The sequence below is a fragment of the Ranitomeya imitator genome, chromosome 6 (genome assembly GCF_032444005.1).
Source record: "Ranitomeya imitator isolate aRanImi1 chromosome 6, aRanImi1.pri, whole genome shotgun sequence".
Taxonomy (NCBI): Eukaryota; Metazoa; Chordata; class Amphibia; order Anura; family Dendrobatidae; genus Ranitomeya; species Ranitomeya imitator.
The window spans coordinates 57500828-57527989 of record NC_091287.1 but is presented as its reverse complement, the minus strand read 5'-3'; positions in this window follow the sequence as shown (position 1 = coordinate 57527989).

The following is a 27162-nucleotide window of genomic DNA, read 5'->3' as shown; positions in this document are numbered from 1 at the left end:
GCAGATATTAATAGCCTGGAGAGCCACCCCAGAAAAGGCACATCTGTAAGATGCGCCTATTCTGGCACTTGGCCACTCTCTTCCCATTCCCGTGTAGCGGTGGGATATGGGGTAATGAAGAGTAAAAATAATAAACCAACAATATACATACCTTCCGAAGATCTGTAACATCCCACGATGTAAATCCATCTGAAGGGGTTAAAAAATTTTGCAGCCAGGAGCTCTGCTAATGCAGCGCTGCTCCTTGCTGCAAAACCCCGGAGAATGAAGGTAAAGTAGGTCAATGACCTATATTTACCTTCATTTGTGGTGAGGGCGCCCTCTGCTGGCTGCTCCTGGAGCGTGGGAATTTTCCTAGAAAGCTCCCAGGCTCGAGTTCATATGAGGACAAAAAGCAGAGGGTGCCCTCATATGAACTCGAGCCTGGGAGCTTTTTAGGAAAGTTCCCACGCTCCAGGAACAGCCAGCAGAGAGCGCCTCACCGTAAATGAAGGTAAATATAGGTCATTGACCTACTTTACCTTCATTCTCCGGGGTTTTGCAGCAAGGAGCAGCGCTGCATTAGCAGAGCTCCTGGCTGCAAAATTTTTTAACCCCTTCAGATGGATTTACATCGTGGGATGTTACAGATCTTCGGAAGGTATGTATATTGTTGGTTTATTATTTTTACTTTGTTACAGAGCGAGGGTCTTCAGAAGGATTGAGCGAAGAATAAATTATTACAACAACCTTTGTTTTTATTTCATTAAAATAATTTTTATTAATGTGTGTGTGTTTTTTTAACCCTTTACTAGTATTGGATTAATAATGGATAGGTGTCATAATTGACGCCTCTCCATTATTAATTTGGCTTAATGTCACCTTACAATTGCAAGGTGGCATTAACCCTTCATTACCCCATATCCCACCGCTACAAGGGAATGGGAAGAGAGTGGCCAAGTGCCAGAATACGCACATCTTACAGATGTGCCTTTTCTGGGGTTGCTGGGGGCAGATGTTTTTAGCCAGGGGGGGGGGGGGGCAATAACCATGGACCCTCTCCAGGCTATTAATATCTGCCCTCAGTCACTGGCTTTACTACTCTGGTGGAGAAAATTGCATGGGAGCCCACGCCAATTTTTTCCGCCATTTAACTCTTTAATTTAATAGCTAGAACGGCCAAATTTTGCACATACACACTACAAACATTAGTAGTGTGGAATATGCAAAAAAAATGGGGATATGAGATGGTTTACTGTATGTAAACCATGTCTCATATCATGTCGGGTTTAAAGGGACACTGTCACCTGAATTTGGAGGGAACAATCTTCAGCCATGGAGGCGGGGTTTTGTGGTTTTTGATTCACCCTTTCCTTACCCGCTGGCTGCATGCTGGCTGCAATATTGGATTGAAGTTCATTCTCTGTCCTCCATAGTACACGCCTGCGCAAGGTAAGATTGCCTTGCGCAGGCGTGTACTATGGAGGACAGAGAATGAACTTCAATCCAATATTGCAGCCAGCATGCAGCCAGCGGGTAAGGAAAGGTTGAATCAAAAACCCCAAAACCCCGCCTCCATGGCTGAAGATTGTTCCCTCCAAATTCAGGTGACAGTGTCCCTTTAAGAAGGAGATAGCAAAAGCCGGTAATTGAATTAGTTGTCTGGTTACCTTAGTCTCTGAGCCATTCCTTTTCTTTGGGGTTGGAGGGGGGATTGGCTTCATCTACCTAGGACACCAAAATACTTTGTCCCAGCCCTGGTAGCCATCATAGTCTATGTTTACACATCCATGTTTCTTTGTAGCTGTCCTCAGAAAAGGTATTGTGTAAGAATCGGATTTGTATGGGGGCCTTCTGTTTTAGGCAGGCTTCACACAGTATCAAGGCGAAGCATGCGGAGGCATCCACATACATCTGCATGGCCTGCGTACCCAATGTTAAAGATAGGGTACACAGAATGCATGCAGACATAGGTGAAGCTGAAGGAAGAGGTGCGGCAGTGGGTAGGGCTTCACGGAGGAAGAAGGCTGCCATCAGCAGCCCTGCCGAACGCTAGTGTGAAGCTAGCCTTAGCTGTTTAAATGTTAGTCCAGTACCTGATTGGAGTAACAATTCTGCCAAGGCACGTGGATGTGTACTCTATTGAAAGATGAGCTGAATTCTTTTAATGGTGTGCACCTTTTAATGAATTTAGCACATCTTAGCCTTGCATTCTCATCATTAAAACTGACATGGGAAACCCCATTCTTATATTTTATGACTAACGTAAATGCATGACCACCACTCTGTCCACTATCTTTGAGAGAGAGATATTCTTATATACAGTAGTATGTGCGCCATCGATCCTATAAACCCTTAAAAGTGACTAGAGCTATGGTCATGCATGAACATTATTGTTCCTTTCACATGACTAACACCACTTATTCTTATAATAATAGTAATTTTTATTTCTGCAAAGCCAACATGTTCCGCAGACTAACAGAGTAAACACATAATTCAGCAGATACCAAGAGAAGTGAAGCTCCTGCTCAAACGCTTGCAGTCAATGAGGAAATAGCGGAGACACGAAAGGTAAATGGTAAAAAGTGCTTGTATTGTACAGTCCAGCCATCAATATAATAAATAGGGGGATTCAAATAACGCTGCATGAACCGGTCACCAGCCAGTGTCTGAATAGTGCAATTTAAGGGTACCGTCACACAGTGCAATTTTCATCGCTACAACGGTACGATCCGTGACGCTCCAGCATCGTAACAATATCGCTCCAGCGTCGTAGACTGCTGTCACACTTTGCAATCTACGACGCTGGAGCGATAATTTCATGACGTATGTGCGATGTAGAAGCCGTTGGTTACTATGCGCACATCGTATACAATATATGTTACACCATGCGATCATGCCGCCACAGCGGGACACTAGACGACGAAAGAAAGTTTCAAACGATCTGCTACGACGTACGATTCTCAGCGGGGTCCCTGATCGCAGGAGCGTGCCAGACACTGCGATATCGTAACTATATCGCTCGAACGTCACGAATCGTGCCGTCGTAGCGATCAAAATTGCACTGTGTGACGGTACCCTAACTTACAGTAGTTCAGGCATGGAAGTAATCATCCATAACTTCTTATGACTTTTATGGGCGAAGGCTCCTTGACCGATTCTCTCTCAGGCCCAATTCGAATTATTGTCTGTGACCAATAGAGATCAGCAGATTTGACAAAAATCGATTTCGCCAAGTAGTATGAATTTTCTCAGGGAAAGTTATCCTTCACGGAAATGACTCATATGTGTCATGAAATGTGCTGGATAAGACAGAATTTCCCTTTCAGATATCATTAAGGAAATCACCGCATGAAAACAATATCAATATCGATAAAAATGAACAGTGACATCATCATATCCAGGCAAAGGAAGAAATATTTGCACATATCACAAATGACATCACATCCTGTCTCACAGTCTACAGAGTCTATTTTTGTAAAAGACCAATCATCCGTAGTTAATAGAGATGGGCAAATTTATTTGAGTGGAATTGATTTCTACTTAGGTTTGATAAAACTTCCTATTTTCCAGAATACAGATTTTTTGTCATTCTCCCTAAGTAAATCCAGCAAATACAGCAAATTGTTGACAGCTTTGCTGAACCCTAGAATGCCAGCAAAAAGTACAAAAAAATTAATATTCATCTCACCAATGACTTCTCCGGTTGACCCTGTTGTTCCCTGACCACCAGTTGGACCTCTGCTTCAGTTTTTTCATGTTGCACACCCCATCTCTGGTATGTACACTTGGGTCAGGGACTTTCATGCACTTCCAGGCCCCCGAGGTCACTGTGGCTAAAAGGACCAAAGTCACTGCAACTGGAAACAAAGAGATGTAGAAAAGCGGATGGCGGAAGGGAGCAGTAGGGGTAGACAGAGGGGTGAGCAATACAGTGAGTGTTCGGGGTGTAAAAAGCAAAAAAAAAAACAACCTATTTTCACAAGATCTGGGGTCTGGAGTGATGATTACAAATCATAATATGGAAGATTCAATTTGAGGAGGATGACCTAGAACAATCACTTGGCTTCATTGTTACCTTGGCAAATATTACGACAAGCTCTCAATGATCCCACAAATAAATATTGATTTTTAAATGCAACAAAGAAGATTTTGCTGAAAGATCGATATTCAGCTAAATCATCTCCCCTAATACATCACCGATGCTGATTAGTCATTTATTATAGAGGATAAAAAAACAGCATTCCTGCTAAAATGAGGTTAATTAAGCATAATAAATGTAAGCCTTTATTTTTCCGGCCTGATCTGTTTATACATATAGCTAAAAAATATCCTCTACTGATCGGACTGTTTTGGGCTTTGTGGTTACAGAAGTTTTAAAAAGAAAAATTGTCATATTTTTTACAATTACAATTTTGCTGAATTCATCATGCAGCTTAAATACTGATTCCATTATTTGGCAACAATACCAATTTTACATATTTTTTCTATGTTTTAGGCACATCTGCACTGTAAATAAATATATGGTACATTAAAAAAGCCAGCAATGTATGTGTCGCCATATACTGAGAACTATAACTGTGTGATAGAAGCTGTGTGAGTGTTATAATAATAGTAATAATTTTTATTTATATAGCGCCAACATATTCCGCAGCGCTTTACAAATTATAGAGGGGACTTGTACAGACAATAGACATTACAGCATAACAGAAATACAGTTCAAAACAGATACCAGGAGGAATGAGGGCCCTGCTGCTCGCGAGCTACAAACTATGGGGAAAAGGGGAGACACGAGAGGTGGATGGTAACAATTGCTTTAGTTATTCGGACCAGCTATAGTGTAAGGCTCAGGTGTTCATGTAAAGCTGCATGAACCAGTTACCTGCCTAAGTATGTAGCAGTACAGACACAGAGGGCTAATACTGCATAAAGTGTATGAGAACATGATGCGAGGAACCTTTTTTTTTTTTTTATTATAAATAGGCCACACAGGGATCATTAGGTTAATGCACTGAGGCGGTAGGCCAGTCTGAACAAATGAGTTTTTAGGGTACGCTTAAAACTGTGGGGATTGGGGATTAATCATATTAACCTAGGTAGTGCATTCCAAAGAATCGGCGCAGCACGTGTAAAGTCTTGGAGACGGGAGTGGGAGGTTCTGATTCTTGAGGATGCTAGCCTGAGGTCATTAGCGGAGCGGAGGGCACGGGTAGGGTGGTAGACTGAGACCAGAGAGGAGATGTAGGGTGGTGCTGAGCCATGGAGTGCTTTGTGGATGAGGGTAGTAGTTTTGTACTGGATTCTGGAGTGGATGGGTAGCCAGTGTAATGACTGGCACAGGGTAGAGGCATCGGTGATTTTTGCAGGACAACATGTCATTGGTATCATTTGGGGTACATATTGATGACTTATTCTATTTCCTGTGCGTAACAATTAACAAAAAATAACAATTATGAAACTGTTTTTTATCTCATTTTATAACACTCGCCATGCGGTATAATTGACACCATATCCATATACATTTATTCTGTTTGTAAACATGATTGCGGCAATACAAGATTTACATGCTTTTTTATGTTTTAGTACCCTTGCACGAGAAAATTAGTTTTTAAATTAAAGATTTGTTTATGTTTGTCACCAGCTTCTAAGGGCCATAACTTTTTATTTTTCAGTGAACGCTGCTGTATGAAAGTTGTTATTTTTTGTAGAGCTAGATGTTATTTTAATTATTGCTAATTTGTGGAACACAGGACACAAGAAAAATATATCTTTGTACCATGTAAACCAGTGCATAGAAAAAATACAAAATATTGGAATTCTGCAGTGGTTGATACCTTTTTATGACTAACTGAAGAGATGGTAACAAATAACAGCTTTGGAGACTACTCTGGTCTCTTCATCAAACTCAGTATGACATAAAAAAAACCTACAAGAAGCAAAATAAAGATATGTAAACCAACTTAAACCAAGCTCAAGTTGACTATTTACACACAACAGAACATAGGAATAGTGCAGTAAATAAGACAAGTGACATGAAGCAGAACTTTCAATGTGGGACAGCGAGAAACAGTTTTGTCAGTAAATATTGTAGGAGTTTAGAGGAACATAGGAGTTTTTTGTCACTTTGTATTCTAATTTTTAGGAGGCAGTATTAAAAAAAACAACAGTTCTGGAATGGTTTTCTAGTTCTCTTTTTTATGACTAGAGATGAGTCAATCTGATGAGATTCAAATTCACCAATTTGTGTAAATTTTGCCAAAAAATTTGATTTGCAGTGAATTTATTCTTCCCAGATTGAATGTTGCTAATTATGCTTCTGGAGTCCCGAAAGATCTCAAAATATAATAAATGTAAGAAGTAGAAAAAAGAAAACAACAAACAACTAAAACCTCACCACTCCAAGGCCACCCCCCGCTGCTTGCTGTCCCCCATATAGTCCTCGCTGTCTCTTCTTACCACCGCATGCTGCAACCCCATGCTTCTTCACTCTAAGCTAGGACTTCCAATGTTGAGACCCTATATTGGGCATGTGCAGAGATGTTCCGGTCCTGGTCACAGCCGGAAGTCCCGACCTAATATGAGAAGACTCAGGACTTCAGGTTGCAGTAAGAAGAGGTGCAGGGTATAGCACAGGGGACAGTGAACGGAAAGGTGAGCAGTGAGGTATTAGCCATTTTATTGTATTTTTAACCTTTTGCCAGCCCTCTATGGCCCCCTTCATACGTCCTGATTTTACCGGTACTCGAAAAACCAGTACTGGTATTATCTGTGTCCGTGTATCCATGTGTACGTGTGCGCCATCCGTGTGTATGTGTGCATCATCCATGTGCACATCCGTGTGACACACACCGGAATAGAATGCAGAATAGCAATAACAGATATTTAGGTGTTAAAGATGTGCAAAGAGATAGATAGATAGATAGATAGATAGATAGATAGATAGATAGATAGATAGATAGATAGATAGATAGATAGATAGATATGGGATAGATAGATAGATAGATAGATAGATATGGGTAAATAGATGGATAAATAGATAGATATGGGGTAGATAGATATAAATTTGTGAGATATGTCATTATTGCCTTGCATGTGTTGTTTACAGTACAAGTCAGGAAATAGCGGTCTCTTAGGAGCGCTGTGAGGACAGCAAGGGAATTGAAAAAGGAAAGCAGGATTCAATGCAGCTCCAGCCGTGCACCTTCGAGAAGGAACAAATGAAACTTGAAAAAACAAGCACGGTCACAGGAGAGCTGATATGAAGCCAGGACAAAAAATATTGGTGTAAACCACAACGCGTTTCAACGGTACCCCGTCTTCATCAGGTGGAAGTTTTCAGTACTAGCATTAACCTAATAAATAAACAAATTTTAAAAAAATGATGTGGGATCCCCTAATTTTTGATAACCAGCAAAGGTAAAACAGACAGCTAAGAGCTAATATTATCAGGCTCAGAATATCCATGGTTATTGGGCCCTTCCCAGCCAAAAAATACAAGCCCACAGCCGCCACAAAAGTGGAGCATCACATTAGATGTTCCAATTCTGGCTTTTTACCTTTACTTTGCTCTTCCCGATTACCCTGGTGCATTGGAAATCAGTGTAGTGGGGCTTGGGGTTGATGTCAGCTGTGATTTGTCAAAAATCACAGGGGTCATCAAGTCCTGGTGTTAGTAATGGAAAGTAATCTATTAGACACCCTCATTACTAAGCCAGTAATTAAAAAAATAAACACACCAAAAAATACTTTATTTGAGTAAACACTCCCTATTACTTTCCATGGTTCACAAATTTATTAAAGAAAAACCCATGCAGGTCTGAAGTAGTCCAGCAAATCTGATGTAGTCCATAAATGGAAACCTGAAAAAATAATAAAAAGAGAGAAATTAAAACAATCAATTTTTGGATTTATGGCAGCTCTAGTTCCACTTTGTTTAAATGTAGTTTTTTTTCTTTCAGACCATCAGCGGTTAATGTCAGTTCCCCCACCCCCGCTGGCAAGCTGGTATAACTGCAGTGTTGCTGGGTCAGCTGATGTGGTGGTGACCACTCCCACCATCCTTTACATGGTCACCTGATGCATCAGCTGACAGTTGGTGATAAAGCAATCTTCAGTGACCAAGCCTGAAGTGAGAAGCTCTCTTAGTGCAGTGGTGCTTCTGCTGGATTCATTATCCTGGTGCCTTTATTCTGATGTGCAGTGCTTTGCAGCAGAGAAAGTTAAGTGTTTATCTCCTTGTCCCTTTCGTGTTTGTCACTTTCCCCCATGTAGTTATATCTGCAGAGGTGACGCCAGTGCTCCTCGCCGGCCAGTGCATGAGTTAGGGCAGAGTTCGGTGACAGTTAGGGATGAGGTATGCTGATGGCAGTGGGGGGGGGAAGGACACACTTAGGGCATTAGAGAAGTGCAGGCACAGTCTCAGGCTTGAGCTCAGGGGTGTCTCTTCATTCATTTCCCTTCATTTCCCTTCCTCCCCCCTTTTCCATCCGATTGTGAATTTGTTGTGCCGTCCTTTTACAGACCCCCGTTGGGTCGCAATACATATCGTGACAACAAGAGTATGTTCCTCGCTCACCAATTAAGAAAAATGTCTCCACTCAGGTCCGACATAGTCAGCATTTACTGAATCTGGCCCCTGTGACTGTGAATAATGGTAACATTACTTCTACTCACAGTCGCAGGGTACTGACATCACCGTTCATCAGAGTCGCTTGCTCATGCTGCACTCCGTGAGACCTGGCGGCTCTGAACAGCTGTGACATCAGTAACGATAATGCTCCTCAGAGTCGCCAAGTCACGCTACCTTTTGTGAGACTCGGTGACACTGATGAGCGTTATTGTTACTACTTTTGACAACATTTCTTCCATCCCTAATACATTTTGAAAAATGCAGAAAGATAGAATAATCTACAAGAATTCTTTCTTTACACTAGAAAAATATGATCCTTGCCTCATAACTCTTCACTCTGATCTCCTCGGGACACAACAGCCATATTACGAATACTGTGTCCCAATGCTTGGTCTGATTTTGCATAGTAATATTTCACATGCCTCAGTCTGAGAGTAAACCAAATTGACAGGACTTTAAGAATTTATCTTTCCGGCTCAGAGAATAAGGCCTCTTTTTTTTTACAAGTCAAATCATAAAAAGCATTTTGATATGAGTTATCGACAAACCAGTCTATTTGTCATTTGTGCAAACGGATGCCTTTTATTGTTCTGTCAATTAAAGGATTTTGCCGTCTCAGCACCACATGCAGAGCATGCAAAAATGAAGCCCGGGGGACATCCAGGATAAACACATTCACTTTCCAGGCTTCAAGCTTGTATGCATTCATCTCAGAAGAGTGTTAAACTAATGTTTTCCTAAATTGGATATAAACACAAGTACCAGGAGCTACTTTACACATGTGAGCATTTAGTAAATGTGCTTATTTATATATGTATTTTGGCAAGTCAGTCACTTTAGCTAACCACATAATGTGGGCTAAAATGTTTCCTAAAAAGCAATTCGAGAAAAAGATAAACATTGGCAAAATGAATTCCATGTGCAAGCAAATGGAAAATATCCCTATTTTAGGTATGATTTATTTTTATTTCTCGTAAAGTAAACAGAATAGTGGTTTACAGGTCCTACAAGAATCTCAAAGTGAGGAATCATGGCGGTCTACCGACTGATCACTACCACCATATTAACTGGCCATAGTCATTGCAGACTTGAGATAACAGGATCTAACCAGGGTTGAGTGGGACCATTAGAGTACCACAGGATCCTCCAGTGGTCACAGACACAATAATGAATCCCTAAGGTCCAGCAGAAGACATCTACGTTTGGAGTTGACTTTGGAGCCAATTACTTGCCGGTTGGGTCTATTTCTTTTGGGACAATTCACAAATAACTTGTTAGAGCTTATTGATGATACTGCATGTCCTGTGCGTACATTGATAGAGCCAAATTGTACAATTCAATTAAGAGTAAATGTGCATATGTCATAAATAGATGGATGATCTCAGAATTTTCTCTTCTGAGAAATCGAACGTCCAGTGAAGTTTTAAAAGCATAAAACAATGGATATTACAACATCAGCCTTTTTTTAATATGCAAAAAGCATTTTTTAGTTATGTTTTTGTGATCCTTTTAGTTTCATATGTGTTCTCAAAGAAAAAAAGCTATGGTAAAAATTTCTCCCTAAAAATACCATACACAAAGTATTTTGAGAGAAAAACGCAGCGGTCTCATCAAATAGCGCAGAAATGTCACAAACCAAAATGCATGCATGTAGTGTATTTTATATTTCACTATAGACTTAAGGGGCTTTCCAGACATGAAATATTGATGACCTATACACGATGTAGGGCGGAATAGTGGCCAAGTGGTTAGCACTGTTGCTTTGCAGCACTGGGATCCTTTGTTCAACTACCCCTAGCTAGAGACAACACCAGTCTGCGTTGGTTTTCTCCAGTTACTCGCGTCTGTAAATCACTGTGAAATATGATGGCGCTATAAACAGATGTGAATCTAGGTTTTCTTGAACATGGGGCAAAAATTCTGTTTGGTTCCCCTTCCTATGCAGAGCTTAGGCAGTTTGAGTAGTCATTATGTGACTGCTCATATGTGATTTGTACACTTACAGTCATGGTCTGCTCTTCTTAATTATCTCAATGTTCAATGAAATACTATAGCACCTACTTAATTGACAGAAGCAGTAAGTGCAACTAGCCAGCATGTGACTATAAGTATGAAAATCACATGTGAGTGATCATGTGAGGTCCGCTGGAACCGGCAAGCACAACCCCATCCTGACAGTGAACATATTACAGACTGTTAGGATTGGGCACGCTACAGTGCTTAACTTTATAATAAACACTCCTTACATAAATACAAATGTAGTAATCCATAGCTTGCCAGATAGCATAATGCTTTATTAACATAGCCAATAATAATAATCATTTTATTTCTATAGCACCAACATATTACGCAGCGCATTACATTTTAGAGGGGACTTGTACAGACCATAAAAGACAATACAGAATAACAATAATCACATAAATCAACAGATACCAAGAGGAGTGAGGGCCCTGCTTACAAGCTATGGAGGAAAATAGGGGAGACACGAAAAGTGAATGGTAACAATTGTTTGCATTGTACAGTCGAGCCAATTATCATGTTATCTAACAAATTATGAATTGTTACATGTGTACAGGATCTGAACCAATAACAGTACATGCATACAGCACCAGAACCATTAACAGTACAGAAATACATCACCAGAACCACCACCAGTAGAGAAATTCATCACCAGAACACCATCAGTGCAGAAATACATTACCAGAACCACCATCATCAGATGAATGCTGCATCAATTTTAATACAGCGATCAATTGAAATGTAAGCTCAGCCCCATACATAGTTGAATGTGTGAGCCTACAACTCCTAGTATGTCCTTAACCCCGTAACCCCCAAGGGTGGTTTGCACGTTAATGACCGGGCCAATTTTTACAATTCTCACCACTGTCACTTTATGAGGTTATAACTCTGGAACACTTCAACGGATCCCAGTGATTCTGACATTGTTTTCTCGTAGCATATTGTACTTCATGATAGTGGAGATGAAAGCAATATCTGTATTCTGACTGTAAATCGCACAGACGATACCACTGAAAATTATATGTAACAAAGCATAAGTGGATAACATAAAACGTAACTTTTATTGTTTCTAAATAACACAAAAGCAAAAAACCAGTCACCCAAGTGAATTAAAAACCGGGGCGTAATCCCAACCATATGATGTAATGGCCATTGAGACTGATTAACCCCTAGTAGGATTTTATGATTCCAACTGTCACAATGCTTGCGAAATCAATATTAACCAAAGTATAGACTATAAAAGAACTGTAAAGACAGCATCAATTACCATATACTTATGTATAATAGAAAAGGAACAATCTCACCAGTTCCAGGGTGTAGGCAAAGGAGCACCGGATAACCTCTGGTCAGGTGATGGTCCGGAAAAAGAAGAGATGACAGTCCCTATGTCAATCCCTATGGGGCTACCGGTAAGCTATCCCCAAAAACTCCTGCCCTTACAAGGGTAGTCCACATCTACCCCTGTATACACATGCCCTGCACTCTCCCTGTTTAGTTGTCCCGACGCGTTTCTTCCAAGCTAAATCATCAGGGGACTTGCTTGTATAAGGAGGTAAGGTGCCTATGTGCTAAAATGGAGGGACAAAGAGTCCTGCCACCCTCTATGCTGTCCTGCAGAGAGTGGAGGAAGCATAGGGCTCGTGTTTAAATAGGAAACGGAGTGTGAAAAAATTCACACTTACAAATGACCACTTCCTATGGGGTAATCAAAAAATATATAGGGCAGCTGTAAATTACCATGGCGTTATTACAAAACAATGATCTGTGGGAGACCCACTATTACATGGTGACGCTCTGTTATACCACAATAAAGACCTATATGGCTCAATAAACATGTAATGATGCCGAGGGCGGGTAAAACTTACAATAAAAATGACGTCACACGCCGAAGATCATGCGGTGTTCATGTCAGGACGGACGGTGAAAGCGCTTCCCGTCATGCACACTAGCACCGGAAGTAATCGCTGCTGAGCAACGAAAACGCCAAGCTGTAAGCCTGTGACGCTGTTGGCGCTTACCGTCATGCGCACTGGCACCGGAAATAATCGCTGCCTAGCAACGGGAGCGCCAGACTGTAAGCCTGTGACGCTGCTGGCAGGACCGGCCGATCGGTGCTGACGTTTAGTACAGTAAGTCTCTAAGGATGATGTAAAATCCTTGAGACTCACCGTGTACCCATCGGTGATTGACTTCTCCTCATTACCATTTTTAGACATATTGATTACCAAGGGAGCTAATGGCAATTTGGTTACATCTAACTACAAAAAACCTACTGCTACAAATGCTCTCCTCCATTGGAACAGCCACCATCCAGAGCACCTCAAGAGGGGGATCCCTAAGGGACAGTACCTTAGGGTCCGGAGGAATTGCTCTGACGATGTAACTTTTGAAGCTCATGCTAGGGAATTGAGGAGGAACTTTCAAGATAGAGGCTATCCATCTACAATTCCTAAGAAAGCCTACCAAGACGCTAGGAGTAGAGACAGAACAGCACTGTTGAACCCCACCACTAAGACACAGGACAATGATGCGGTACGTTTTGTCACTACTTTTGACAATGGTGCCACTTACGTAAGGGAGATTATCAAAAACCATTGGTCCATTCTACAAATGGACTCTGACATCTCCAACTACCTTAGCGACACCCCTGCGATTACCTATAGAAAGGCTCGTTCGCTCAATGACAGACTTGTTCATAGTCATTTTGTTAGTCCTGTAAATGAAATCTAGCTCAGGAGCAATATAACGGGCTGCTATAAGTGTGGACACTGCACGGCCTGTCAATACATTGATGTAGGGAACAATTTTGTGAGCAATGTTACAGGCAGGAGTTATAAAATCAAACAATTTATTATTTGCAGTACAAGAGGGGTTGTCTATAAGGCATCTTGTTCCTGTGATATTGAATATGTTGGAAAGACCATTAGAGAATTTAAACAAAGAGTTGGAGAGCACGTCGGTGATGGGGAACATGGGAGGGATACCCCCATTTCTCGGCATATTAACCACATGCATAATGGCCAGGTGAAACATCTTAAATTTATGGCCATTGACAAGGTGACAAAACCTATACGGGGAGGAGATTGGGATCAATTGCTGTTGCAGCAAGAGGCCAAGTGGACCTTCTACTTGAACACAGTGAGCCCACATGGCCTGAACGATCAAATCAATTACAGCTGCTTTATTTGAATTACTCCCCGACACCTCTTACCTTACTTTATAGCCAATTTCTGGTATTACACAGTCACTGTTATTTGATCATGCCTAAGTCCTTACTATGGTCACGCATCCTTGTTATGGGATTTGCAGGACTAGCAATTATTAAATACTGTCTACCATAGTAATTGTGGTACGGGGTCTTCTCTTTCACATGGCAGCTGCAATTTAATTAATTTTCTCTGAGCCACCCATTTTAAGTGCTCATAATCTAGTTAAAATCATGTGGTCATGTCTTACAGGCTCCTCTCATATGTTGCTGCTGGCACTTATGTTTGGTCGTAGGCGTTGATATTTCTATTGCTCCTTATAGAACTCGTAGTGGCGTCTAGGTTGCTAAGCTATGGCCTCTTCCGGTCAGCGCTTTACTTCACTTTGAGCCTTTACCACATACGGCACCTGTTTTTCGGTACACAGTGAGTCTCAAGGATTTTACATCATCCTTAGAGACTTACTGTACTAAACGTCAGCACCGATCGGCCGGTCCTGCCAGCAGCGTCACAGGCTTACAGTCTGGCGCTCCCGTTGCTAGGCAGCGATCATTTCTGGTGCCAGTGCGCATGACGGTAAGCGCCAACAGCGTCACAAGCTTACAGCTTGGCGTTTTCGTTGCTCAGCAGCGATGACTTCCGGTGCTAGTGTGCATGACGGGAAGCGCTTTCACCGTCCGTCCTGACATGAACACCGCATGATCTTCAGCGTGTGACGTCATCTTTATTGTAAGTTTTACCCGCCCTCGGCATCATTACATGTTTATTGAGCCATATAGGTCTTTATTGTGGTATAACAGAGCGTCACCATGTAATAGTGGGTCTCCCACAGATCATTGTTTTGTAATAACGCCATGGTTATTTACAGCTGCCCTATATGTTTTTGATTACCCCATAGGAAGTGGTCATTTGTAAGTGTGAATTTTTTCACACTCCATTTCCTATTTAAACACGAGCCCTAGGCTTCCTCCACTCTCTGCAGGACAGCATAGAGGGTGGCAGGACTCTTTGTCCCTCCATTTTAGCACATAGGCACCTTACCTCCTAATACAAGCAAGTCCCCTGATGATTTAGCATGGAAGAAACGCGTTGGGACAACTAAACAGGGAGAGTGCAGGGAATGTGTATACAGGGGTAGATGTGGACTGCCCTTGTAAGGGCAGGAGTTTTTGGGGATAGCTTACCGGTAGCCCCATAGGGATTGACATAGGGACTGTCATCTCTTCTTTTTCTGGACCATCACCTGACCAGAGGTTATCCGGTGCTCCTTTGCCTACACCCTGGAACTGGTGAGATTGTTCCTTTTCTATTATACAAGTAGCCACCAGTAGCACTGGTTACATCAGGTGCTTTAACTGCTAATATTTTAATTGTTTTTACATGCAACTAAGTATATGGTAATTGATGCTGTCTTTACAGTTCTTTTATAGTCTATACTTTGGTAAATATTGATTTCGCAAGCATTGTGACAGTCGGAATCATAAAATCCTATTAGGGGTTAATCAGTCTCAATGGCCATTACATCATATGGTTGGGATTACGTCCCGGTTTTTAATTCACTTGGGTGACTGGTTTTTTGCTTTTGTGTTATTTAGAAACAATAAAAGTTACATTTTATGTTATCCACTTATGCTTTGTTACATACTTCATGATAGTGGTAAAATTTATTTAATATTACCTGCGTTTATTTTTGTGAAAAAAACAGAAATTTGGCAAAATTTGGAAAATTTCGCAATTTTCCAACTTTGAATTTTTATGCCCTTAAATCACAGAGATATGTCACACAAAATACTTAATAAGTAACATTTCCCACATGTCTACTTTACATCAGCACAATTTTGGAAGCAATTTTTTTTTTTGTTAGGGAGTTATAAGGGTTAAAAGTTGACCAGCAATTTCACAACACCATTTTTTTAAGGGACCACATCACATTTGAAGTCACTTTGAGGGGTCTATATGATAGAAAATACCCAAGTGTGACACCATTCTAAAAACTGCACCCCTCAAGGTGCTCAAAACCACATTCAAGAAGTTTATTATTCTTTCAGGTGTTTCACAGGAATTTTTGGAATGTTTAAAAAAAAAATTAACATTTAACTTTTTGTTAGGGCTAGCGGAACGCACCGAGTAAATATAGATGTTTATTATTGGTGCGTTCGCAGCCCAGGGTCCACGGTGCAGGAGGAACCTGCTGCTAGTGAATGGTGGCACTATTTGGCAGTATATGCTAGCTCTGTTACTTCACAGAGTTGCCGTGAAAGGAAAGCACTGTGCCCTGGTAGACTCACAGGAGCACAAGCTAAGTGCCGAGCTGATAGCAGTCAGTGGTTATGCAAACACACAATCTCCTCACTGGAGGTGCCGGTATTCTAGGGGCTTATTTCAGCTGGGTCCCTGAATACATACACACATAAGAGATAACTAAGATTGATACTAGCGCATGGCCGTGCGGTCATGCAAACTTTTTATAGCTGCAGCAACTACAGGACCTTCCCAGAAGGACCAATGGGAGGCTGCCACAGAACTTGAGCACCTTCAGGACCTTCCTAGAGGACCAATGGGAATTGCTGCAGTACCTGAGCATGTGACCCTTGATCTCCAATGAGAGATCTTACCCTGGGCATGCTCAGAAGGGGAAAAGTAGGACTTAGTCCCAAAGACGTCTGCTCGCCGCTGACCAGTACTTGCTACAATGGCAGAAGCTGGAAAGGCAGCAGTAACCCTTTGCACAGTGTCAGACTGAGCAAGATGCTGGGACCGATGTCTCTGCCGAGCAGGCTCCACTGCGGCAGGAGAAAAATGGGAGACCACAGCAGAGATGGCTCGAGATTTTCCCTGTGCAGAGGCGGGAACTCGACCCCTAACACATTTTATCACGAAAAAATTAACTTCAGCTCCAAATTGTTTTATTTTACCAAGGGTAACAGGAGAAATTGGACCCCAAAAGTTGTTGTCCAATTTGGCCTGAGTACGCTGATACCCCATATGTTTAGGTAAACCCAAGTTTGGGCACACGGGAGAGCTCGGAAGGGAAGGAGCACTGTTTTACTTTTTCAACGCAGAATTCTGGAATTGAGATCGGATGCCATGTCGCGTTTGGAGAGCCCCTGATGTGCCTAAACAGAGGAAATCCCCCAATTCTAACTGAAACCCTAACCCAAACACACCCCTAACCCTAATCCCAACCATAACCACATCCCTAACCCTAATACCAACCCTAATCCCAACTGTAAATGTAATCCAAACCCTCATTTTAGCCCCAACCCTAACCCTAACTTTAGCCCCAACCCTAACTTTAGACCCAACCCTAACCCTAACCCCCAACCGTAACTTTAGCCCCAACCCTAACCTTAACTTTAGCCCCAACCCTAACCCCAACCCCAACCCTAATTGTAGCCCTAACCCTAACTTTAGCCCCAACCCTAACCCTAACTTTAGCTCCAACCCTACCCCTAACGAGAAAAAGGAAATAAATACATTTTTTAAAATTGTATTATTTTTCCCTAACTAAGAGGGTGATGAAGGGGGGTTTGATTTACTTTTATAGCGGGTTTTTTTTAGCTGATTTTTATGAATGGCAGCCGTCACACACTAAAAGACACTTTTTATTACAAAAAATAGTTTTTGCGTCTCCATATTTTGAGAGCTATAATTTTTCCATATTTTGGTCCACATAGTCATGTGAGGTCTTGTTTTTTGTGGGACGAGCTGACGTTTTTATTGGTATCATTTTTGGGCACGTGACATTTTTTGATCGCTTTTTATTTCTATTTTTGTGAGGTAGAATGAACAAAAACCAGCTATTCAAGAGTTTCTTTTGGGGGGGCGCTTATACCATTCCACATTTGGTAAAATTGATAAAGCAGTTTTAGTCTTCAGGTCAGAACTATTACAGCGATACCTCATTTATATCTTTTTTTATGTTTTGGTGCTTTCATACGATAAAAACTATTTTATATAAAAAATAATAATTTTTGCATCGCTTTATTCTGAGGACTATAACTTTTTTATTCTTTCGCTGATGATGCTGTATGGTGACCCAGAAGCATTGGAAGTCAGCCTTTCTATTATACTCATGCATATGTGAGTACAATTGAATGCTTCTTGTGCCTTCTCTGAGCCAGCGGTCAGCTTCACAGCTGGCTCTGAGAACAGCTGAATTCCACTCTAAGGGGGTAGGTAGCAAAATTCAGCCACCTTGGAGACACCTAGGACCACAATTGCTTCCTAGATACACCACCACTGCTGTATAAAGGAGTAACAGAGATGAGCAGATCAGACAAAGTTTGAATTCGCCTCTGTGCATTTTTTCCTAGGAATATTATTGTCCCTTCTTATGCACTAGGGTGTCTCCAGACCCTGGAACATTATAAATGTAATATGTAAATGTGGTACCCCAGGGTCCTGGTCATCACAGTAACATTGCTTTCCTCACGGGGAGAGTGATGTTACGCTTGGAGGCAAGGAAGGATAACTGTCACCAGGTAAACACAAGCATGCAACATGTTCAACTCCAGGCCACCAGGGGGAGCTTTTCATCTTATTTACTAGGTGACTCCCCATATGTATGGTAGTTTTGGAGGGAAAGTTAGTCAGTGAGTGCCAGACAGCAGACTGGAGCAGTCTGAGGTAGGAAGAACGTATGAGGAGCGGTGCAGCTACGACAGAGTGCTGCAGCTCCTGGACAGAGACATCAGAAGCCGAATATATTGCAGTGAGCATGTAGGAGAGAGGAGCACAGGCGAGGACACCAGGGGGAGGACAGCGGCGAGCAGACTGTCTCCCTGGCAAAGTGCAGATACCGGTAGCCGGACCACCGAAGTTGTAAGGGACTCTAAGACTTGCATCAGAGACCAGCAGGACAGCTGAACTGCAAGTTACCTGTCCGCCACACACACCTGAGACACAGTAACACATAGAGCCCGGAGTGTGCAAGAGTCCCTGTAAAAATGCTTGAGTTACCTATCATGCAGGTATTGTCCTATCCTTTAAGGGGGACAGAGAGAAGAACTGTGAGGACCTTATCTGAAGCCATAGACAGTAAGGGACTACAACACCACCGCGCTAGAGGGAAAGCTCTTAATCTCCACATGAAAAAGGGGACTCCCAACTTGCCTCCAAGCCTGCCGGACTCTGCCTATCCTGTGATCTGGTACCCTGGACTGTGGCTGCCTGAAGACTTCAGTAAACAAGGTAAAGAGACTGCAAACCTGTGTCCTCGTTCTTTACTGCACCATTCACCATCTTCCAACTACACACCGGGAGATCTGGGGATATACTTCACCTGTGGGAAGTTATACCATCTAGCTGCCATAACATCACCCCAGAGGACCCCTTAAAGCAGCATCGGCCCCACTGACCGAATACCACAGGTGGTGTCACGAACATAAACTCTATTCACCAAATCCCTTTAAAGACTTTCCCCTTTTACATGGGCGCCCAGGGCCACGGACCGGGTCGCCACCGTGACATCCCCCTGTGAACACCGGACCCTGTTCTGGGTACCCCACGGCCCTGGTGGGCGACTCATAAAATATAAATGAAACCTCATATTTGCATGTTTGGGCAGAACTCTCCTGGGCCCTTATCAAAGCCGGAAGTCCTAGTCTACCTCGAGAAGCCCAGGGATTTCAGTGCAAGTGGAGGCAATCTGAAGATGCTGGGAGGACCAGACAGGTGATGTAGAGGAGCCTTTTACATAATTTTGCTAAATCCGAGCAGAAGCAAATTACAAAAATCTGCATTTGGATGAATGAGGTTTTTTTTTTTTTAATTCGAGTAGAATTAAATTCCACTCAAAATAATTGACTCATTTTTAATTAGTAAAATAAATGTGTGTACATATCCAATCTACTATGAAACATAGTAGATGTGCCAAGTATACACTTTCACCCTCATGGCAGCAGCATTCCCTAAAGCCAATGGCCTTTCTCAGCAGGATAATGTACCCAGCCATGCAGCCAAAAAAATCTTAATTGCTTTGAGAATCATAATAAAAGGTTCAGGGTGCTGACATCGCCTCCAATTTCCTCAGATTGTAATCTTAGAATCTATGGGATGCGCAAAAAACCCATATCTGTTCCATAGTGGCTGCACCTCACAATTTACAGGACTTAAAAGATTTGCTGCTTGCATCTTGGACACACAAAAATTTAGACTATGAGATTTTCTGCCTAGGCTTCTTGTTCTTCATGATAACATTAATCACAATATCATGATAAGAAATAAGTCTAGAAATAAGAGCTAGTGATGTATAAAGTACACCAATTGGCAGATGTGAGATTATCAAAGTCTTCTTGGGAAATTCCATGATGTCATTGGTGAATGTAATAGGGTTTCAATAAAAATGTGGAAGATAGAAATGTACATTTCTATGCAGGAGTGAGATAAATAGTAGAAGGAGGAATTGAAGGAATTTAGTAACAGGGAGTGGAGTCTTATCAGAGGCATAGGAAGATAATATACACAGGGCGGGCAGCCAAGAAGTTTTACTACTATTGCAATCAAGAAGCCAAATCCAAGATTGAACTCAGCAGCTTCCTTCTAATTTTTCTAGAGCTATCTCAGAAAATCCATGTTACATTGGCAAGTGACTGTCTCATGCACCCAAGCCCAAAGCTTCATGTATAAATATGAACAGACCTTCTTTTGAACTGGAAAATATGGCAGAAGAGCAGACATATAAATTGTGTGTTGCTTATGTTTGTACCATTTATATAAAATGTTCTGAATATTTTGCATATAGTGATGAGCGAGTATACTTGTTGCTCGGCTTTCTCCGAGCGTGCTCTGGTGTTCTCCGAGTATTTTGGCATGCTGAGATTTAGTTTTAGTCGACCCTAGTGATGAGCGAATATGCTCGTTACTCGAGATTTCCCGAGCACACTCGGGTGTCCTTCGAGTATTTTTTAGTGCTCGGAGGTTTAGTTTTCTTCGCCGCAGCTGGATGATTTACAGCTACTAGCCTGCTTGATTACATGTGGGGGTTCCCTAGCAACCAGGCAATCCCACATGTACTTAGCCTGGCTATAGCTATAAATCATTCAGCTGAGGCGATGAAAACTAAATCTCTGAGCACTAAAAAAGACTCGGAGGACACCCGAGCGTGCTCGGGAAAACTCGAGTAACGAGTATATTCGCTCATCACTAGGACTCGACACAGCTGCATGATTTGCAGCTGCTAGACAGTCTGAATACATGTGAGGATTCCCTAACAAACAGGCAATCCCCACATGTATTCAGGCTGTCCAGCAGCCACAAATCATGCAGCTGGGTCGACTAAAACTAAACCTCCAAGCACACCAAAATACTCAGAGGATACCCGATCATGCTTGGGAAAATCCGAGCAATGGGTATACTCGCTCATCACTATTTGCATATTCTAATTCAGTCTTCTTAAGATACCGTCACATTTAGCGACGCTGCAGCGATCTAGACAATGATGCCGATCGCTGCAGCGTCGCTGTGTGGTCGCTGGAGAGCTGTCACACAGACAGCTCTCCAGCGACCAACTATGCGAAGTCCCCTGGTAACCAGGGTAAACATCGGGTTACTAAGCGCAGGGCCACGCTTAGTAACCCGATGTTTACCCTGGTTACCAGTGTAAATGTAAAAAAAAAAAACCACTACATACTTACATTCCGGTGTCTGTCCCCCGGTGCTCTGCTTCCTGCACTGACTGTGAGCGTCGGCCGGCCATAAAGCAGAGCGGTGACATCACCGCTGTGCTTTACGGCCGGCCGGCGCTCACAGTGCAGGGAAGCAGAGCGCCGGGGGACAGACACCGGAATGTAAGTATGTACTGTTTGGTTTTTTTTACATTTACACTGGTAACTAGGGTAAACATCGGGTTACTAAGCGCGGCCCTGCGCTTAGTAACCCGATGTTTACCCTGGTTACCAATGAAGACATCGCTGAATCGGCGTCACACACGCCGATTCAGCGATGTCTGCGGGAGATCCAGCGACAAAATAAAGTTCTGGCCTTCTAGCTCCGACCAGTGATGTCACAGCAGGATCCAGATCGCTGCTGTGTGTCAAACACAACGATATCGCTATCCAGGATGCTGCAACGTCACGGATCGCTAGCGATATTGTTGTTAAATTGTTCAGTGTAAAGGTACCTTTAGAAGAACTGGAAACCTAACTATGTGACTGGTGCTAAATGATTTGGAACGGCAGATATTTTTCCATACTTCATTCAATGATTTTTCAACAGTTATCCTCCGTTAGCAGGAAATTGTTACTTAAAAGTGACCTGACACTACTCCTGGCAAGTCCATTTTAGTAAATACCTGTATTCTCCTTAAAATAACAATTCTGGAGGATCTTTTTGTTATGATCATGTTTCTGTGTTCCTTTGCTATTCTACCTATATATTTATAATATATTAGATGAGTGGGTCTTTTAAAATTCAAATGTGCCCGATTTGTGGGTTTTTCGAAGAATTCGATTTATGGCGAATCAATTTGTCACAAATTGAAAGTACTACAAAGTCACCAATTGCTTTAAACAGGTGTGTATACTACACTGAGGTCTCATAGGACAGTGTTCAACCCATTTCAAGATCTTTAACCCAAGCACAGCCTTAGCAATGCGAATGTGACCTCATGGTAATGGTAAAATGTGGTAACCAATAGCCTGTTTAATCACATACTGTACGGCCTACCTTTGTTTGCTTTTTAATGTGTTAATACAAATGTTGTGCATACTTAGTGGGACCAACATTTGCCTTAATAACAGCATTGAAGCATCAATTATTCTATGTACACCTGCTTACAATTTTTATAGGAATTTTGACAGTGAATTTGTGCCAATCATCTTGGAGAACTAACCACAGATCTTCTTATGCAAATTCTTCTGTCTCTTCATTCTTCATGCAATCACAGACAGACTCAATGATGTCGAAATCCGGGCTTTGTGGGAACTTTATCATCACTTTCAGGACTCCTTGTTCTTTTTTTACACTGAGTATAATTTTTAATGATACTGGCTGTATTTTTGGGGATGTTGTACAGCTGAAGAATAAATTCGGAACCAGTCAGACGCATTCCTGATGCAATTTCATTATGGACATTATCATTGGTACAAGTGATATCCGCACTCACGCAAAAAAAATGAATGAGCCCTTAGAGCAGAGGTTCCCAACCTTTCTGACCTTGAGAGCCACATTCAGCTATAAAAGAGGGTGGTGAGCCATATTAAGCTCTGAGAGAGGGTCATGAGCCGCATCCAGCTCCTACCCCACTCACAGCAGTGACATCCATAGCCCCCTATTACCCATATAATTACAGGCAAAGCTTTTACACTGAAATCACGCCAAGGCAGTATGCCAAACTCCAGGGTTTCCTATCTTACCCCCATTCATATCTGCTCTTCTGTGCAGGGCTGCACATAAGTCACCATCTAGAGATCTTCTCTTAATAGTGGTTTGCTGCACCTGGTGCCAAGGCACCAAGCTGGCAGACAGCCGCGAGCCACACATCATCGACCCGCAAGCCACATGCTACAAGGTTTGGGCCCCCAGCCTTTGATAAAGGTGCAGTACGAGCTTGTACATAAGTATGAATGCATAATACAACATGGTGTGTGCATAAAAAATGCAATTATCAGCATTTATTAATACTGTGTAAGTGGCTGCAATATATCGAGACCCCTTTGCAAAAGCTCTTGGGTCTTGTACTTTAAAACTATTATTTTTAATACATTTTTATCAATATAATATAAAAATATATTAGAAATAATAGTTTTAATTAATTTAATAGATAGGTCCTATTCCATCACGCTAATCCTGGTATTATGTAGTTTAGTACATAGTTTATTAAGTCTGATTTTGCTTTCATCTAATCACATCGTCATTCCTAGTCTTGCAATAATCTGCGTTTTTATGTAAAAAGAATATGACATGGCCACAGTTACCACATGAAATAACTACATATTAGTCAGGGAGCAGCTGGAGATGTCCTCCATTATGCCAATATTGCAGCAGACAAGAAGTTTACAAGAAGGAGAACTCTATAACTGAATAAACATTTGCTCCAGTGTCAGGCATAGTCATATTTGCCAACCTTCGCAAAACAGGCTCCTGTAACAGGAGAATCCCGCCGGGTTCCCAAAATAGTTGATACGACTCCTGAGCACTGCACAAGCCTCCTGCAAGGCAGCTCTCTCTCAATACTTTCTTCATTGTGTTAGATAGCCCAAACATCCAAATAGACATTCCGACAGTAAGGGTAATGGATGTAGTCTATCTTGAGAAGTGAGTGTGTTCTATAAAGAGAAGTGAGTGTGTTCTATAAATAGTGGGTGGTTCTTGGACATCCAGTTCTTTCATGCCGTAATTTGTAAAAGTTTCCACGCATGGCAATGGCTGATTCAAATTGACAGGGATTTTGGTCAAGCGTCAAGATACTTCAGATTTGATTGCAGGTATTAGGAAATTAGATACTGTAAATCATTATTGCAGAGTATTGAGTGGGATCAGGTAAAAGGTATACTCCTTGCATAACTGAAGATCAATGTGCTATGATTAATTCGGATCCTCGGGGGTGGAGCATATCACAGGAAATAGCTCATTGGTGTTCTTTGGATCCTTTGGTCATGCACCATCCCAACTGGACTTACACTTGGCATAAAACAGTATATGATTTTCAGGAGGGAGTGTTACTTTATTAGTAATATATACTCAGCACAGCCTGCAAAGCAGACTTTTTTTTACAGTAGTTTCTTTTTACATTCCATATAAAAATCGTGACAAACAAATTTTTATTACACAAAATCCCATTGTTACAAGTAAAATAGTCTCTCTTGATAATATTCATTATTACAAGTTTGTACTAAGAAAACAGGCTTTTTACCAAAATGTAATGGTTCCCAGAGGGAGAACATGACTGTGTAACACTGATTACTTGACAGGATTAATGTACTGAACATTAATCCTAAGTGATTAATTAATTCTTTATGTTGATGACAGTGTCCTTGATAGCGCGGAGCAGCTGCCGAGTGATAAGGAAGAATCTCCAGCTTTCCCTGTGGAATCATATATTAAGAATGTTAAACTCAAAATAATTTAAAAAAATATTTTCATTTAATTGAAGAGGATCTATCAAGAAGAATCTGTCCTGAATTAGGGACAAGAAACAAAAACAAATAAAACCCAAAGCGATATGATTAATAAACCCTACAACTTTAGAACATAATATCAGAAAATCCTATAGGTCTTGATCTGGCCAAATAGGTCCTACTAATTTCTCACAGTCATAATATTGTTTAATGTTTTGAACCTAAAGTTAAGGAAAAGGCTCCTCATGGGAGGCCCTTCCACTCCTGGCAATTACCAACCATGCCCAACATAGAAGTTTACCAATTTCATTTGCTTTCTCTTCCAATATTAAGTGCAACCAAGACCAGAACAAATCTCCCAACAGGGATATAAAAGGATCAACGGGTTAAAAAAAAAACGTTTTATTTGGATCATTCCAATATTTTTTGACTAACGAATATTAAGTTCAAGACAGGACCAGATCATAAGAAAAATGTCTGAACCTTATATTGCAGGGGTGTCAAACTGCATTCCTCGAGGGCTGCAAACAGGTCATGTTTTCAGGACCTCCTTGTACTGCACAGGTGATAATTTAATCACCAACTCATTATTTGTGTAGGTGATTAAATTATCACCTGTGCAGTACAAGGAAATCCTGAAAACATGACCTGTTTGCAGCCCTCGAGGAATGCAGTTTGACACCCCTGTTATATTGTGTGTAAATTTGGTATAACAAGCAATGTAATCTATGCAACAATAATGTAATTTGTGAAATAACATAAAATGGACCATTCTATAATCCATTTTATTTGGTGAAAGGGACACTGGTCCTGCTGCAACTTCGATACACTGTGGTAGCTGGACCAGAGCCCTGTGAACTTTCTATTACTAGTTGGTGGCCTCTTATAATGAGCAACCCTGCAATATCATAAGGGCTTACTAATTGGAAGAGACGCCCAGGATTCCAGCAGGTAGTAGGAAGTTAACAGTGCTCTGGTCCGACTGCCACTGATTAGTGACTTGGCCACAGGACAGGTTCCTGGAAATCATTTTGTGCGAATCTGAAAAGCGCCCAACTCATACTCCCAGTGATTGATTTAATCTTTGTGTGGGCAAATAATTGCAAATTAATTAAATCTTATACTTTACATGTGGCTCCCTTGTATGATTTGGTTTCTATAATAAAATGTTACATTTAAATCCTGATCTTTCAAATGTGTATTTGCAAATATCTAGAAAAAAAGTTTTTTTCATTTAACTCAAACTGGCTTTTAAAAAACAGAATAACCCATAGACACATTACTTGAAATCTTTCTTGTTCATATCTTGTTTTGCCATTTTTCACTAAACTCGCCCATCGGTGACCCCGTCACATGATCGTGGGTCACCGATGGGTTGACATTTCAACCAGAGGTCTCCAGAAGACCTCTATGGTTGTCATAGCCAGATTGCTATGAGCGTCACCCGGAGGTCATCACTCATAGCAAGTGAGCATTTCTGCTAAATACAGGTGAACTGATCATCACCTGTATGTAGCAGAGCTAATCGGATTATGGCAGCTTCTAGTCTCCAATGGAGACTGTTTAAAGCATGCAAAAAGTAAAAAAAATGTTTTAAAAATATAAAAAATATAAAAAAATATAAAAGTTCAAATCAACAAAGAACTGATATGTCAATACAGGAATGCGCTCCTTAAGAAAACAAAGGTCTGGTAGACAAAAACCTCTTTAGATAACTCTATGAACGTCGCATTATCCCTAGAGGTTTACGAATCCAATTACATCCTCATTTAATTTGGAAAATGAGGCACTTTATTATGCATACCCATTTTCACATGTAAAGCGCCATGGAATAAATGGCGTTATAATAATAATAAATAATATTAATAATAATAGATATATATCTGTGTGTCACTGACATCTATATACAGTATCTATGTATTCTATGTGTATATATCTATTACAGGTCCTTCTCAAAAAATTAGCATATAGTGTTAAATTTCATTATTTACCATAATGTAATGATTACAATTAAACTTTCATATATTATAGATTCATTATCCACCAACTGAAATTTGTCAGGTCTTTTATTGTTTAAATACTGATGATTTTGGCATACAACTCCTGATAACCCAAAAAACCTGTCTCAATAAATTAGCATATCAAGAAAAGGTTCTCTAAACGACCTATTACCCTAATCTTCTGAATCAACTAATTAACTCTAAACACATGCAAAAGATACCTGAGGCTTTTATAAACTCCCTGCCTGGTTCATTACTCAAAACCCCCA